General features: G+C 42.5%; 1 protein-coding gene across 7 annotated transcripts in view; it reads right to left on the reverse strand.

Moving 5' to 3' along the window:
* The window catches only part of rbms3 (RNA binding motif, single stranded interacting protein), a 253,831-nt gene that overhangs the window by 93,737 nt on the left and 141,045 nt on the right, over nt 1-19,049 (reverse strand). The window lies entirely within an intron of this gene.

Below are 19,049 nucleotides of genomic sequence, written 5' to 3' on the forward strand. Positions count from 1 at the left end.
AGAGAGAGAGAGAGAGAGAGAGAGAGAGAGAGAGAGAGAGAGAGAGAGAGAGAGAGAGAGAGTGTGTGTGCGTGTGTGTGTATGTGCATGTGTGTGTATGTGTGTGTGTGTGTGTGTGAGTGTGTGTACTTCAAAATGACAAAGCACTGCTGCTGTAAGGTCAGACTCAACTTGTGTATCAACTCCTTAGTGAGATGACAAGCAGATGTGCAACAAACAAGTCAAGCAACAAGCCCTCACTAGCTATGATGGGTAGAGAAAGTGGAAGACAGTGGAAGTAAACAAAGTATTATGGAGCTTATTTTTACAGGATGAGAAAGACTGAAACCCACACCTACACAAACACAGAAAATTAATTGCCACCCCGGGGTTCAATAAACTTGAACTTCAGTGATGGGAATTTGTATTTGTCAACTCAAATACTTTTGGGTGGCCATAGCATTTGCGGTAGAGCAGGTCAGCCAATAACCGTAGGTGTTGGTGGTTCAATTCCCGGCTTCTCTGGTCCATGTGTTGGAGTGTTCCTCTGGACAACACTGAACCTCATGAGTACTCCTGATGTGTGTGTGTGTGTGTGAGAAAAAAAATTAAGCAGCTTTGGGCAAAAGCATCTGTCAAATGACTGTAACATTAACATCTCATATTTTTTTTCCACTCCGACAATTGGTCACAATAACGTTATATTTACCTCCCCTGTTGTAGAGATTTGGGGAATAGAGACTCCAGCGCTGAGTGAAATGTTCAGTCCCTAGACATAGGTATTCTAGATGTATTATGCATCATTTTATAGAGATTTCCACATAATTCAGTCCAAAACTGATTGAGTTGGTGAGTAAAACATTACCAAGGTAAGAGTTCAATTGGGCAAAAGTATGACATCAACCCCGGGTTGATAAAAGGCAAATGACAGAATTTTCCTTCGATAAACTGAATTGTATTGATGTCCCTTTTCTACCAATCCATGAAATAAATTGCTGTCTTTGAAAGAAAAAAAGAGAAAAATAACAATTCTAGTGGATTAAATTCTGTAAAATGATTTAGTTTACAGGGGAGTGAAGAGGAATGATTTAACTAATGTGGGTTTATTTTTCTCCATCCTCACTTTCAAGGGAGAAAAAAAAATCCAGACAGCCTCTGCTAATAATATACAGCTACCACAGGATACACCTGCTTCGGTATTCATACTGTGCTTCAGACCTCTCTGGCAGAAGTATCGAGTCATCAGCAAGTTATCAGCCTATGTGGACAGAGAGCTTCATTAGCACAAACACTGCATGCCAGCTAACGCGGCATAATTTTACACCCCCGCTCGACCCCTGTGTGTGCGCTCCTGTGAGTGTGCCATGGTGCATCTTTAAGTGTGTCTCTAAATGTGTGTGGGTATACGTGAAGGGATGAAGTGGATGGATCTAATCTCGCCCACCTCTACACATGTGGAAATAAAAACTGGAATAAATCTTAATGATATTAATTTAAACTCTATACCACACAATTTGACACCAAACAGTTGTATGAGATGTGAGGACTGTGACTATTAGATAATCTAAATTAGAATATTACTTATTTTTGTTCATATGAGTGCCCTGATATGACATACTAAGTGTATGTCATTCTTTATCTATCCATAATTTAGGCAGAGTGACATGTTTGGATATGTCTTATTTTGTGTGCAAAGCTGCTGTATTTTACTTATTATCTTACTTACTCAGGAGTGTTTGTGTGTGAGTGTGTATGTGCATTTTACAGGGGGCAGGCTTGCTAATCAGCAGAACAGGGCTGTGGCTCAGTGTTTGTCCCTCCAATGTGTTTAATGGGCCCTCCACACACAGCGCCTCCCTGGTTAGAGTCATGCTAATTGCTGTACAGCACTTTGCCACACTCTCCTGCTGCTCCTCACACACACTGACACACACCTGCACACAGGTGTACATGCGCACACATACACAGTCACACATAAAGTGATGCACAGACACAGTAAAAAAAAAAAGAAAAGAAAAAAGAAAAAAAAAAAGCCTGCAAAGATCCACGTGAGAAAACAGGCAGAATGCAAATGCAACCACAAGCAAATAAGCTAACACTCAACTGGGCATTCACGTGTATTCATAAACACACATGCATACACACAAAACACAGCCCCCCCCCCCCCCCCCCCCCCCCGAAGCAAGAAAACAGGGACACAATACTCAGCACATTTCTGCCCTCAGCACGCTCTCTCATTGCTCACCCGTCTCACTTCATCGTGAGCTTCTTTTTCTTTCTGTCTTTACAAACATAACCTCCACTTTTTCTTCTCTCTCCACCTTTATTGTTCTTTGTTCTTCCCATACACAGAAATGCCCGTCATTTCAACTTTCCCACCATGTCTCCAAATTCGAACTCCTACTTCTTTCCCACTGTTTGCCTCCTGGAGCTTCACCCATCACGTAAACATCACCTCATCACCCTAACCCCTGACACCACCTCCAGGATTATCCGAGTTCACAGGTCACGCCTGTGCATTGATCCGGAGGAGGTGGATCAACATCTTCAGTCATGCTAGCTCGGCTTCTCCACAATGACTTGGCCTTGAAGTTGAACCAAGCAACCATTAAAAGCTTCTTATTCAAATGGATGCAGTGAGGCAAACTATGTGGGCTTGTGTGGATATATGTGTGTGTGTATACTCTAACTGTACGAGCAACACTGTGTGTTTGTGTGTGTGTGTGCCCATTTGGGTGTTTGGAAGTGTGCGGGTCAGAGAGAGAGATACATACAAGCACACACACACTAATAGGATGCAGAAAGCAGTACGGGCCTTTAAGAGAGGGTATGGGTGAGTGTGTGGCGTCCACGACTGCAATCAATTACAAAGCGTTGGGGCTGCATGTTCTAATCAGAGGCATAAATGTCAGCTCCTTTCCCCCGCACACGCCTCCATTTGCATCCATTAATGCAGAGGGAGAATGAAAGAGCGTGAAAGCCAGGGAAAGACAGAGAGAGAGAGAGAAAGAGAGAGAGCTGCCCTGTGTTTCACGTACAGGAGCTGAGAGCGGGTAGGGTGGTGAGAAAAAGGGCAGAAGAAAATATGGTTAGGCAGCACAAACGGCCATAACCCATAAACCAGGTAAGCTGGAGGTACAATATATGGCCAAAAGTATGTGGACATTTCAGTCTCTTACCACTCATGCCTCCCTGCAGGGAGCGAAGTGAAGTGAGAACCTATATATAAATGCTTTTTCTAGCTTGTTGTGGAAGACCCGATCATTTATATTCTAGTATGGTACTTGTGATTACAGGTGAGGTGTAGGTGTTTTGTGCATCACTGTAGACAAGAGAGAACAGGAAAGAAGGCTGAACGATTGGAAGAGGAAAGGCAACAAATAAAAGAATGAAAAAGGAAGGTAAGGCCTGGGGGCAGAGGTGTATTTCTACGGCCTCCCTTCTTTCTGGAGAGTATGAGGAGAGAAATGGAGTACCCAGCACAAAACCCAGACTGACAGACGATGGGGCTGCAGCTGTGATAGCAATTAGACCCTTATGTATTAAACATACCTTTTTAGAGAGCAAAGAAAGGAGAGAGAAGAGGAAGAGAGGGAAATTGAGAAAAGGAGCTGGGTGAATAGTAGCCAGCGGAGCATCTGAATCATATCTCTTCCTCTCTTCCTTCCTCTCTCCCTCCTCCCCTGCCTCGCTAAACAGCAAAACAGTGCAAGCTATTCCCCCTGCTGCTGTACAGCGTCTCGAAAGGTTCCAAAGTGATTAAAAGTCTGACAGCGGACACTTGTATACATCCACACAGCATGTAAACAGCTAAGTCTCCCTTGTGCTGGGTTCTGCATTGGCTGCCTCTCTTCCTGTCTCTTCCCATGGCTATAACTGGAGAAAAGGCACTGGGTTCACATGACTCGCAGTGTAGCTCCTCTCCATCCTTTTGAAGACTAATCGACCCTTCACTTGAACCTAATTGATGTTGCATCTGTGAGCACTGGCTCTTGGATTATTCAGTCAAACATGTTTAACTGGTTCCCAGGCTATACACGAGGCAAGAAAAACATTTTGACTGTTGCTATCTATTGCAAATATGTAGCAGACAATATACATATATTTCATCATTGTAAAAAGATTATAAACAGTTTTCCCATGCATATACCACACACATTATTCTCCCTACGACCAGGAATAACTACTGAAAACCCACAGTGAAATGTTAGCAATACAGAGGAGGTGATGAAAATAGTAACCGTAATTTTATAATTTTTTCCCCATTTTTACAATGTTTAATTTGTTGTTTTAAAAGGCACCTGCAATTTCCGCAAACTCTTTCATCTTTGTCTGTTGTAAAATTAATTAAGATGCCATTAAACAAAAAAAATATATTTGTAATAATAATGTTAAGAAATTTTCACTCAAAGCCAGAATATATCATTACTCAGACAATACACAAAATATGGCAATATTAAAGGCTACACAAAAAACCATTGCCCTTATTAGCTGCTTTTTGATTGACATTCTAATTCATATGTGCTGCCTTGTTTGCAGGATGCTTGATGGAAGAGCCATATGTTTCACGAGATGAGGTTATTCATAGGTTGTTGTGTTAACCAGGAACACTGTTGAACCTGTCACTTCCTCTTGAGCTGACAAGCTTTATTAGAGAAGGGGAGGACGCTCATGTTTATCCATCCTCGGTCCACGGCACGTGGTGTGTGTCAAACTAGATCCACCATGCATAAGCTTGTTACATTTGTTCAACTGGTGCTGTATTGGTACAATGGCTTTAGTCAATCAGTTGTGATGGAATCAGATTTGTTCCTGAGAATAAGTGTGTGGGAGAACGGGGACACATGCCACAATATTGTGAAAAGGCAAATTGCCAGCACTCTAAAAAAAAAAAAAAAAAGGGTGATTGCTCACTTATGGTTACTTGCTGTGGTTTCACAACAATAAGCCTTTTTTTTAAGGACGCCTGACTGTCACCCACAAATAAGCATATGGCTGAAAAAAGAAAAAAAAAATTCAGCACTCCCAGAGCTCAGTCGTACATAGACACACACAGAAACAGACACACTTCAAAACCTCATTCTGTTTTGGCTGTTGTTTTTGTCAGTTTACGACCTAAACCCCCCATTGTTGAATTAACCGCGGACAGAGGGGTGGGTGGCTGAAGCCACAGTGCCAGGGCTATGCTGGCCCAGAAAAAAGCCACAACACAAACTAACTCTTGGCAGGGGATGGAGAGGCAGTATTTTTCCAAAAACTGATTACCTTCCCTCTCCCCCAGTACTCCCTCTCTCTCTCCCCTGTCTCACTTTCTCTCTTTCCCCTGTCTCACTTTCTCTCTCTCTCTCTGAGACAAGCTGTTCCCTTGGCAGCTGTTTCGACAATGCAGATCCCCAAGCGCAGGGGGAGGTTGGAGTGTATATGTGGGTTTATGCGTCTGTGTGACGGGGGGGGTGGTCACTAATTCAGGAACCCTCCACATGCAAATCAGCACGGAAATATGCCAAGCTTTTTCTCTCTGAGGCCCTGGGATGCTGAAACTGAGCATGATTATCACTCAACACCAGCGTCAGATGCCGGAAACCCCAGGCTTTCTGAGGGCCTGGCCTTTTGTTGGAGCCCCTTCCGTTCAACGGCTGGCCCCATCGTCATGTTTTTCCAGGTGTAAGCTCTCCTGGAGAGTTGCTGGTCTCACAGATACCACAGTGAAGGGTTATCGGAAAACCCTTCAGACTATCCAGGTTTGCTGATGTGCAGATGTGGCGTTAAATTAATGTGCAATCTTATCATATATCATATACATGCCATGTGTGTTGAAAAATGCAATTAGAGACAAAATAACAATATGACTTTAACTCGGCTATCCTGGCAGGACTCATTAGAGGATAGATGATACTTCCCTAGCTAAAACATGAGTCAGATGTGGCCAGGGAGCCCATGGGCAGGAAACAAACACATCATAATCCTGCTCTGTAATTGGGCAAATGAGGGATGTTGCCATTGGACAATGGCGCAGAAGCAGATGGCAACAGAGAGGGGATGTAAACCTCCCACTACCCCTAGCCTGGCTTTCTCTCTTTTACAGTATTGCTCCAAAAGGTAGAGAGTCAGGCATCATTTCAACAACCCCTTCAGATTGTCTGTCTCTTTCTGTCTCATACACATAAACACAAACACACACACAAACACACACAACCCTCCCACCAAAAGTGAATCTCTCTTGTCTCCCATCAAAGCACCTTTTCCTCCAAGACCCCCCGCTGAGTGTGCTCGCTAAGAGCCCTCCTTTGAGCCCCTAATGCACATGCAATCAGATTAGGGCCGTCGATGTAAGCCTTGAATTACTCACGTTATGACTTGATTGGCCAATAATTTGATTGGAGTCACATCTCTACTTCCCCTGGTTCTTCAGATCCCATCTTCCCTTTTCCTGCTTCTCTTCCCTTCTTCTTCTTCTTCTCCTCCCTGTCTCCCTCTCGCTTGAGGCAACAACAAGTCTGGCTGTCAGCTTTTGAGGCAGGGTGTGACCATTTCCATGGGGATCACAAAACTGGCTTATCAAGGGAAAAGAAGTCGTCCTACTGTAAGTCAGATGCAACCTTTTAAACCATGAAACAAAAACATCGAATTCTCTTGTGACAGCATGGCACTGAATAACCTTTGTGCTACTATGTAATGCCACTCACTATGAATACTCATCCGGAATAAAACTGATTTAAAACTAGTATAAAAACTAGACAGATTTTGATGAACAACCCAAACAAAGCTAGTGGGCATTGCAGGGATTCTAAATACAATAAATAGTCAACAGGAGGAATTCATACTTGCTAATAACTACTGTATGAATGACCTCCCTGAAAACAATACAATAACCATTTTGTCATAATAACAATGACAAAAAACAAAAAACAAAAAACAAAAAACAAAAGGGAGCAACAAAAGACGATCTTAAGCTCACTGACTCAATAATTATATGAGATTGTATAGTATATAGTCAGACCACATAGGGATTAAGACAATTACAGCTGTTAAGAGGTAATTGTCCTTCCGAGTTCACAGTCATACTGAGTTCATGTAACAACTAACTGTGGGTGGTATACAGATAGAAGCAGTGGCATCTGCATATGCATAAATCGGTGCAGAGGTGTAAATTTGCTTATACAGCTTCTACTGGATGAGCCAGGAACAATAAAAGAGAACTGTGCTTGGTTAAAAATTAAGCAAAACAGACTATCTGGGTTGATCAGAGACGGAAAAAAAGTTTAGAGGATGTGGAAAGGGCTGCCTTACGAAGAGCAGAGACATGAAACAGTTGTAATCACTACCCAAAGCCAGTAACAAGGAAGAAAATATCCTAAAACATATACATGAGTATATCATGTTTACTTTTGTTAAAAAAAAACAAAGCTTTTTCTTCAGATGCTCTGACTTTTCCAGAAAAAAAAATTCAGTCAATTACTTGTCCCAAAAATATTATGCTGCCCACCCCTAATGACAAATATTCATGTTTTCTCAGGAAAAGCATTTGCAAAAGGTGGAGGCTGTAGGAAAGGATGTTCCTTGCTCTATGAAAAACTAAAACTAGACTTCCTCCTGAGTGTGGGCTGTTTCCGTACACAGTTGGTTCAAATCAGGGGGCAGTCGGTCCAGATAGGGAGTGATGTGATGTAGTGAACAAAAGCATCCCTATATGTAAACTTGATCTCACAGAGGGACCTCAGAGAGCCTGATCATTATTCAAGATGGCAGCGCCTCCCCACCAGCTAACTTGTCAAGGCTGCTTCTTTCTTTTTCTGACAGTTATGAGGTGTATGTACCCTGTTAATAAGGGAATACTGCCTCTGTGCTGTGGTTCAGTGGTTGCTATAGCACGGACCATAACACTGCTATGAAAACATATGGCATACAAATCTCTGATTTGTTCTCATGAGGACTAGCAGAGACTGAGGAGGCCAAAGGGTATTCTGTTTAGATACCCAGTGAAGGAACTGTATAAAACACAACAGGAAGATGTAAACTTCACTGCACACATGAGGAGCAAAAGGAAAAGTAAAGAGAGGCATTAGCAGATAAACTGATGTGCAAACAGCCTGGAGTACATATTTAAGGTGTCTCCAGTCTTATTTCACTGAATGAAGGCAAAACAGCTGATTCTGTTTGACTGATAACTTCAAAATTAATCTGTGAAGAGTGTGCACTGCTCGGCAAATTAGCCTGGGAGACATTTTGTATCTATGTCACATTCCAAGCAAAGAGAAGGATACAGATGGATGCTCCCTCTACTGAGTGTATGGTTTGATGGTAATCACATCCCTGGTTTTCCCTCCCTGTTCTATCCTGTCTATCATTCTCAGTTTTAACTTTCTTCGCTTGTCATACTCCTCTAGAAGAAGGCAGCCATCTGCTATGAATCATAGCATGCTCTGAATCAAATGTAACAACACAGACTTGCAGCCATGTAAACACAGGCATACGCAAATGATGGCAACAGACAAATTGCAGTCGCTGGCAGAAACAAAGACATCCCTGTGAGCTAAACATGTTTGACACATATGAAAATGTACACATCCAAGAGAAAGCTATGAAGCAAACACACAGGCTAAAAAAGCATGCAAGCAAAACAAACTGAGAAAATCAAATATTTTGACATTCAACATCCAAAAAAGAAATGTGAAGATAAAATGAAAAACCTTCAAAATCACAGTAATCATCCATGGCAGTGAGAAACACCTAGGAAGAGCTTAGACATCCAGGGAACATTTTAAGATGCTGTCAGAGAGAAAGGTCACCACCTTGATTGTGGCATACGATAACACGGGGGACAACAGCACTGAGATAACCCAAAAGATAATGCAAAGATAAAACCAGAGATGGCAGTATGATAACCCTCACACAACATAGCTGCAACACAAAGATGGCATGAAGACTGCTAAGATAACGTTCAAAACAATGCTGTGATTTCATGGGGAAAGTACAACCAGCACTTGGGCCAAACATCAAACAGTAAGTGAAGAAGAGAGAAAAACAGCCTTCAAGGGTGGAGTGGAGAAATGGGAAACAGTGAGAGACATAAGAAAGACAAATGGAGATAACAGAGAGAGGGAGAGACAACACAACAAACCAGCATGTCATCACACAACAGACAGCACAGCGCATGCAGACAAAATATTGACACTGTGCAGAGACAAAAAGGGCAGCAGAGAGTTTAGTGACTTCTAGATAAGAGTTGATGTAAATAAATGTGCGGAAAGAGCAACGATTGCACGGCAGCCTCTTCGTAAAGGCGACTTTCTCAAGTAAACTGCTTGATTATGAAAACACACAAGCTGAAACTGAGCCATATGCAGTGAAACTGTGACGACTTAAGTAAGAAGCTACAACTACAACATTTTAAAAAAGAGCTAGAGACATAGCAAAGTCTTCAGGGTGAGGTCTGCTTTGTAAGAAACCATGAGTGGGTTTTAAGAATGTGCTGATGTTTTGTTTTTGATGTAAGGCAATGATGTGAAATCACCTCAGAGGGAGCTAAGACACCTATGTGTCATACATCTACCTGTCTCCCCTTAGTTTCTCCTTCTGAACTGCTGACCATCTCCTACTCCATCCAGACCCTGGAGGAAAAAAAAACTGTGCAGGTAAAAGATCCACCATGCCACCCCTCTCTAAGCTTAACTCTTTTTTCTTTCTTCTCTCCTCTGCATCCATTCCCACTTCTCCACTGAAACAGTCTATATGTACATACAGTACATGTGATCCCACTGGGCTTAAGGAAAAGTGCCCTCTGAGCTTAGATTAACTATGCTGACCTTGACTTTTCAGACCTCTGAGACAAGGCAGAGATCCCTCCTATGTTCCTCAGCAGAGCAAGAAAGGTGGGAGCAGCATTTTTTCCCCTACTCATTATCTCGCTGACACACAACAAAAGGTGTGTGTTGAGTGAAAACCCACAAAGATACACATCATACAAAAACGGACATTTCACACAATCAAGAATGTTTAGTACTTTGATGTAAGTCTTTACTGTCTCCATTTCCATCTCCTCCACGGCCACACACTCACACACAAAGACTCATGGGAGTAGTGTCAGTGAGATGAAAAGGGACCCGTTCCTCTGGCTTTCCTCTTCCTCATTAAGCAGAATGGGGCTGTGTTGGTGTCAGAGAGCTGGTTCATCAACCCTCAGCAAGACAGAACCCCAGCCCTGATCTTCCCAACTCTGCTCTGCCTGGACTTGCTGCTCCCTCTTCCTACAGACCTCTCACATATGATTGAAGACACTGGAAATGGAAGCAGTCAGTGTAATTTAACATGGCATGCCTGTAGACTTTGTTAAAGAGGGAGGGAGGCAGTGAGGGAGTCATGGTGCTGTGGAGAAAGGATGGTAGAGATTAAGGGAAAGATAGAGGAGTCATAATAGGGAAAGTTGTGGTTGATGGTGTGAGGACAGCTGGCTAACGAAAAAGGAACCAGCACATCTGATAGTAGTCATCTGATGTGAAAAGAGGCAGTTAAGTGAATCAAAGAGCAACTATCTGTAACACTAACTAGAATCTGCATTGATTATAGCAACATTTATTCTGGATACTGTATGAAGGATTTTTGTCTTTTGCAAATACACTCTGAAATCCAAACAAAAGTACATTGTGTAATATCTCTCTATCTGCAATAGCAGCTCAGCTATGTCTGGGAAACCAGTTTAAGTGTTAGCGCTGATACAGGCACTAATCTGACTGTGCCGCAGCACCCAAAGCTACTATTAAATATGATCTATGTAGAGTGACTCTCAGTGTGATGGGAATGTGAACTCACACAAGCGTGCAACGGGATGTAAGCAGAAGCTTAAAGTTGGCATTTGTACTTATATGATGCTACAGTGGAAGGGTTACATTCATCAAATGAAATTTTCTGGTGAATTAAATATGAGCATAAGGCCCTCTGTTTTAATGTAGTCACCTCGTGTATTTATGAACAGTGACAACTTTACATGATCAGAAAGTGGTACGTAATGTTGTCAAATGTGTAAATGAGAGAGGAGAGGATCTCTATATCGCTTATTGAGCTAAAAATGAAACAGCCAACAATTTGTGAAACATGAGAAAGCTTCAGTGTTTGTCCCAATGACTTCTATAGAGTTTTTTTTGTAAGCGTCTGCCATCTTTGAACACATTGATAAAGAAATTCTCCTTTCACTGTTTTCTTAGAGTGCAGCTACTATAACAACGGATTTTGATGTGTGTGCTACTATAAGGTCCAGACCACAGTATCTGCTACGTATCTCAACATCAGTGACGTGAATGCATGAATGAATGAAGGAACAAAAAATAAAGGCAGTAGTGTTGATCATGGCTGTATAGTTGCTCATGAACATCACACAAACTATACAAAAGCATACTAACTGTCATTTCTTAATTAACTTGCAGAGAGAGGAGTCAGAATATTCATTAGTGTCGCATTCATGCATGCATTCACTCTAACACAGTCAATGCAAATACAAGCTGCAGTGCGTGTTCTATACCCCATGTGTCTTTGCTCATAATCTAATCCTTTTTGTTTATGATCAGCTCTATATGTGTCTGTGAGTGGGTATGCCATTGTCATTCATCATTTGGAATCCTTTGTTTTAAAACCTCGCAACCACAAGGAAACTTGGTGCTTTCCATTTAGTCAGAGAAGCACCAGGTTTGTACGTTTTAAAGTATTAGGGTGGAAAAGGCCATTTTTTACACTTCTGATACCACTTGTAAGCACCACAAAGAAACTGATAAAAAATAGGCTACCTGAGTACTTCTCAAGGTAAAATTACAGTTCTCTAGACTAGAGGATAGCAGTAAGTAGCCTAAGTATTTCTGACTCCTAAAATTCAATGAAAGAAAAGTGCACAATGTTCTGCCTTTATGTACATCAACAATGAGGTACCTTAGCTGAATGTTGAGAAGCACAGTGAGGTTAGAAAGGTTAAACATCACAAACGTGCAGTGACAGAAACCTTAGCAGAGGTAGGTAGGTGTGGATGGAGGGATAGATGGAGAGATGGTGGGATATGTGGAGGACTGGGGGTGGCTGGCACTGAGGAATCTAATCCCAGAGTTAATTGGTATGACTGATGAAGACAAATTGAAATGGGTCAGCTGAACCAGGGAGAAAGGAAGGGTGGAAGAGAGGGCTCATTGTGTACAATGCACACGTAGTTTATCACGAAAAGGACGCGGATATGCATTCAGAAGCATATGAAGACATACAGCACATGTAGAATGACATGTACATTTATGTTGAGATGTTTAGAAGATAGCTGCTTTGTTAAAAAATCAAATTAAAGCCTGACAAGAAAATAACTTGTGCTGGTTAAAGAATAAACCAAACATTCTTGGCGTTAGCGTTCTTTAACACTGAAGCTGCACCATTGATTATCCAATATCCACATCTATTCACAGGTTCTCAAGAGCAGCTGAGTAAATGAATGCAAAGCGTTTCACCTGGTCTATGTGTGTCAATGTTGAGCGTGGAAGCCTGGTCCTTTGAACACTGTCTCTGCGGGCCTGCTAATTGAGCCAGATCAATTCACAGAGACAGCGAGCAGGTTGGCACAGTTGCCACATCAAAGAGATTCTAATAACTGCACACTGTGGCCATTACCAAGCCTGAAAAAGCCATATTTATGTTTGCTTCAAAGCAAGCATGGCAGCATTGAGAATACCCAGAATGCAGGCCTTCACTATTCTTTTTCAAGCCCACAATTTAAACACAAGGCCGTTTTGGAGCAATTTGGGAACAGAATAGACGCTATTCACACATACATAAATACAACCACTCCAAATTGTACTTTAATTAGATCCCTTTTATTGTGAGAGAGGAGACCAATAAAAACACATGCAAAAAGAACCTAATGACTGGCTGTGATTGTTAAGAAGAACTGCAACGATATCAACATGATTCCTCTATATTTGTGCTAACTTTCGCACAGCAGCAGTCATATACGAGCAGGATTAGTTATGCTGATACTGTCTATTGCCAGTTATCCCTCTCCTCCCCCTGTTTCTTCATTTATCTCTCTCTCACTCCCCTCTCTCTGCCTGATAAGTGATAAGTTTGTAACTTTGGTCATTAGTGCTGGCCTGTCTCCTGCTGCACAGGCTGTCTGAAACGACATTATGGCTGGCAGGCCCCTCACTCTCGCCTTCGGGTGCTCCTTCTTTCAGCAATGTCTCTCACTTTTTGTCTCCTTCTCACTCCACTTTTCTCACACTGTTTCCTACCTTTTTTGCTTCATCTCTTTTTCACTCCGGCTTTCACTGATTTATACTTAGTCTCCATGCCTCTGTTTCTCACTCTCTCTCACGCTCACAGCTCGGCACGTCTCCGTGCAGCTCGGTGAAATAATTTACCGCACGCAGCGCTACTGCAGATGATTGAAGCGTAATTAGACGGCAGAGACAGTGGAAGCCAACAGAGGTGCTTGGGAGCCAGTGCTCGTCAGATGGTCCGTCTCACTCTCATTGGCTTTGCCCTTCAAAACTATCACTTCTGCATGAGGAGCAGGGAGGGGACGGTATGCTGAGCCTTACTACACTGCAAAAAATGACATGTTGGCAAGTGTCTTTTTGTTATGACTTATTCTACAGGTACCAACATTTTCCTTTATTCATGTCCAACCGAAATAACACTGAAACACATTATCATGGCCCAAAAACTCATTTCAACTAACTAACAAACCTATGTGCTGATTTATTGCAAAGAATATCATAAACAAAACTTCATAAGTTTAAGTCTTTTAAATTAAAGATAAACCACATACTGAATGGATGGGCAATCAAAATGAAAAGGAGAGAGATATACAGGTGTGTGTAGGGAAAGCACAATTAGCTTTATGCTACTGAGTACCTGAAAGTCACCTTGATGGAGTGTACTCCAGCTACAGGTGCTTGCAAAAGGATAAAACTACACATGACAACAACAAGGTGAAGTGTGTGCACAATATGCTTACTGGCATCATTTGGATCTTTTACACGCTGCATTCAAATGTGAAGCATGGTAGGCAAAAAATATGGATGGAAACGAGCTGCTGTGAGTGACTATAATCACAAGGATGCTCCTGTCGATGGCAGCTTCGGGGAAAGTGCTGATCACGACATTGTGTTCTGACACCATATGCTTTACGAACAAACACTGTGGTGGATGTTAAAAGGGGAAATGGCGTTGCATTCAAAGTGGCGCACATCGAATGGAGAGGTGAGTGATGCTGCTGAGTGAGCACCTGTCTGTTCAATTATCCTGCTATATTCACTATACAATGTTTTTCCTCCTACATTCTCCTCAGATTTAACCCATGCTTGGGGGAAGGCAGGCTTCGCTAGGCTAGCTGTTGTCAGCAACCAACTGTAACAGCACTGTCAGCCATCCCTTTGATTATTTCCAAGAGGTCATCCTGTTTTGAGCCGAACTGTGGGGTCCTGGGTGTCTACGGAGCTAAGTCGTCAGAGAAGTCACCTTAAAAGGATAATAAGAAGACTGCTGACTGACTGCGGACCACCCAGAGGGGAATCTGTACGTTTCACATGAATATAAATGTGATATTGACAGGAAGTCTTCCACGGGAAAGAGAAAGTAAAAGACAACAGAAGAGACAGAATAAGTGAAAAGGAGTGAGAACAAATGAGAGAGAGAGAGCAAGAGGACTGAACACTCTGGTTCGTTTCACACCGTTAAACCGTCTGAAGCATCTGCTGGTGACTACTGGTTGATGTGCCGGTGCAAGCGCTGTGTTATAAACATTTGGGATTCACTTCATGGAGGCACTTTAATGATGCTTTTAGCATAATTTCCCCACTGTAATGTGAAGTGAAGGGCGAACAGCGCCTTTCTGTCTGCCTGTAGCTTCTGTGAACCTTATAAATATTGGCTATTGGAACAAGGGTAGTGATGGAGGCACACTGCACCACAGGCTCCGTCCCCACGGCTTAAACCAGGGCATCTGCAAAAAACTCGCCAAAATCAATACTGTTCCTTTGTTTGGCACTTTAGTGACAGTAGGCACAGTTTATTGTATAGTATTTTGAAGTAACTGCAGGGCAAAATCTGTTAATTAAAAAAAAAGAAATCCCAGTATAATGGAAGAAAACAATATTAGATATGTCAGAAACCAAAAATAGAAACCAGAAAAGAATCTTACCAAACGTTTCAGCTCAGCTTTGAATTTATATTGGCCCTAAGTATGTATTACTTCAAAGAAAGGTGTACATTGTCAGAGTCCACAGGATGTTGGAGTTGTTTTGCTAATTCTAGGCTGTCCACATTGAGAAGAGCAAAAAAAGAGAATTTAAAAAAAAAGAAGACAAAGAAAAGGACAGCTTTGTTTTCATCCGGACTTTTATCAGCAGAAGCCAACTGCAGGGAGAATAGGGAGGGATGATTTCCATAAAGACTGGCTGTTGTCTGAAAGCAAGCAGCTGTCAGGCGGAATTACCTCTCCGACACAGACACCACAATCGAGGGCGCCCTTCCCATAATTCAGTCTGATTGGCTCAAGGGGAAAATGGCAGCCTGTGGAGAGTGAGGCGAGCGGCTGGTTGACAGGTTTGCATCTGCGAAGCTAGACGCGGCGTTTACCTGTTATCATTCTGTCTGCTGAATGTGAGAATTTTCTCAGCTGAGAAAGCTACCACTACAAAGTGACATAGACAATGGAGTCCACAGTGTGAGGAGACAGACAGACAGACACAGAGACACAGAGACACAGAGACAGACAGACAGACACACACATACACACACACAAACACATGATCTTTTATACTGCAATATATTTATTAGATTATTGCCAAGGGTTAGATGAGAAGATCAATGCAACTAGAACTACCAAGCGATTAGCATAGCATACACACTGGAACAGGGGTAGAAACAGCTAGCCTGGCCAGGCCCGGACAGATTCAGGCTAGCTGATTCCCCCTGCTTCCAGTCTTTAAACTAAGATTAGCTAATTGCCTCCTGGCTCTAGCTTTATACTAAACACACAGACATCACAGCACTTTATTAGAAACACCACACTAATACTGGGTAGGTCTTCCCTTTGTTCCAAAAACAGCCTCGGTTTTTCATGGCATTGATTCCACAAGATGTTGGAAACATTCCTTTCAGATTCTGTTCCATGTTGACATGATTGCATCACATCACTTCTGCAGATTTGTCAGCTGCACATTCAGGCTGCCAATCTCCTGTTCTACCACATCCCAAATGTGCTCTATTGGATTCATTTCTGGTGACTGGTGAGGATGAAACAGACTGAACTCACAGTCATGTTCATGAAACCAGTTTGAGATGACATTTGCTTGCTGACATGGTGCATTATCATGCTGGAAGTAGCCATTAGAAAACGATAAATTGTGGCCGTAAAGGGACGGATGTGGTAAGCAACACTCAGATGGGGTGTGGCATTCAAACCACAAATGATATACCCCGACTCCATTACACCACCACCACCAATCTGGACTGTTGACACAAGACAAATATACACTAAGAAATATGTATATGGCTTTGTGTATATGTACACAAATTATTAAAATGTTCTGTGTATGTACAGAAATAACCAATCACAGAAGCATAGTATATGCACTAGCACAGGCACACACACACACAAAGACACACAATGTCAAGTTTGTACACAAACTTGCATGCAGACGCAAACATATAGAGGTACACACAAATACTCCACACCTATGCTAAGTGCTCTTATCTGTGACTTGTGTAGAGGTGAGTGACAGGAAGGGAGGCGCAGGGGGGAAGTGTCCTTTAGGTGTCTTAATTATGGCTCCTCTCCTCCCTCTCGCTGTCACCATCCCCAGGGGAGGGCAAGACAAAAGGAAGGCAATGTTTCATCTCTGCTGCCTTGGTATTTCAAATTCCAAGGGGAGTAAGAGGAGAGAGACAGCAGGCTGTTACACTGGAAGAAGAGGAGGAAATCAAGTGACGCTTCCCGTTTCCCTCTGTTTCTCTCTTCTAACCTCCTTTGCAGCTGTGTTTAAAATAAGGCACCTTAATAAAAGCGTTTTAATGGCATCAAGGCAGGAAAAAGGCACAACTTGATTACTGTGACGGTTTTATTTAATGAGCTCAAAGCCTCTGGCTCTGACTTGCTATTCGTTTATTACTTTGTTGTGGAGAGATATATGTGACAAAATGGAGCAGTGAAAGTGAGAGAATGAGGCTGAACGCTCTTATTGTGGAAGTTGTCTGTTGTGTCAGAAATCGCTTTTGTGATTTACACCTCCCTCAAAGCTCACCTGGGTTTTTCATATGGGCCCGACAGGGAAATGCTGTTCTGCCGTGGCAGAGCGGAGGGTGTCAGAGACACCTTGGCAGGTAGGCAGACACAAAGACAGCCTGCTGTTAATTATTGATGGGAATAAATTGCACTCATTGGATGTTTGGCAGGGCAACACACAGTGGATGTGAATACAAATGTATTTATGAATGTGTGAGCGTGCGAGGGAAAAAAGATGGCAAGACAAAACAGCAATAAGTGAAAGAGAGGGGGACTAGAGAAAAAGGAGAGGAGACAAGGAGGAGCCAATAGAGTGATGGCGGTGATACCTGGTAAAGAGACATTAGAGAGATGCAGAGGGAGTCTATAAAAGCAAACTAAGCAAACTACTCCTTAATGTCTCTCACAAGTGTGATAAAAGCACAGAGCTGCAGTACAAGTAGGGAAGAGAGAATCGAGAGCCAGTTCCAGTTGAGAACCAGTTCTGATTCACTGGAACTGTTTGCCTCTGTGCTTATCAGTTGCTTTTATCGATGCTGGCAGGTTTTTCTGACAGTTTTGCATTGAAAAACCGTAACGGTCAGGCTCATGCTTCTGCGCTGCTGGAAACATGTTATAAGAAGGAGTCACGGCAGAGAGAAAGGAAAGGTCCAAAGCCTGGCTTCCTTTCATGACAAAAGATGACAACAGTGGAATGTCAAGCATTTGACACTCTATGCACGAGTGCCACTGCGTCCCAACCGAGCAGCACGTCCATTGCCGAGGGTAAATATCCTATGTTGTGATAACATTAGCGCCACACAGGCAGGCTTAGCCTAAAAGAGGAAAATCTAAATGACAACAGCAGTTAAACAGTGGAGTTTTTGCACATCCGAGTCACATGCATGCCTTTTTCCTAATGTTTCTACACTGTGTTCAGACTCAAGAGATAACAAAACAATTGCATCGATGGTGAAAACCTGTGTAGGCCAACTTTTTTCCACACAGAAAACTGATCAGAGATCCATTAAGGGAACAGATACAGAATCGGACCAATAAACAGAACTGGTAAGGGCACTGGTATCAATAAAATAAAATCTATAAAATCCATAAGCACAGAATGCTGGCTTTTCCATTTGTGTGAACAGAACAAGGGAACATTGAAAAATAAACTATTACATACAAATGCTAATAGAAAATGATTTTGTGAGTGTGAGCGCCACACACACTCACTCACTCACTCACTCACACACTCACACACACACATACAAACATTCTTAAAAAGGTCAGCTCTTTTGTTTTGGGACACAGGACCTCTCTTGAAAATATTGACTGAGAGAACAGGAGCAATGCAAAGTGTGGTCTTAAAATCAGATGGGCAAAGAGCACCGCTTCTTATCAGTATTCTGAGAGCCTGCCCTCTTATAAATATTGGAAGGAGGACACTGGTGGAGGAGAGGAAACGGCCAAATGGTGCATTTGAGAAATGGCACACCTGAGCACCGCACAGAATATCATCTCCTCCTGTCAGATCTCATCCCATTTGATCAAAATAATTGCCACATTCATCGTTATCATCAATTCTGTCATCTTCACCGGCGCCATGGCCATTCTCCGTCTCATCATGGCTTCTTTGGCTTCAAGGGGGGGATTTCTGCATCAGACCATCTCATCTGAGAAAATCACTCATAGTCATCACCATATTCATTGCTTTAATGCTAGTGACATTTTGTTCACCTATTTAGATATTCTGACACCAGCAAATCTTCGGTTGATACAAAAATAGCCTGTTTTAGCCACGTGGGCTCGTCTATCATACATGTCCAGAGAGAGGGCCCTG

Source organism: Toxotes jaculatrix, chromosome 13 (genome assembly GCF_017976425.1).
Source record: "Toxotes jaculatrix isolate fToxJac2 chromosome 13, fToxJac2.pri, whole genome shotgun sequence".
Lineage (NCBI taxonomy): Eukaryota > Metazoa > Chordata > Actinopteri > Toxotidae > Toxotes > Toxotes jaculatrix.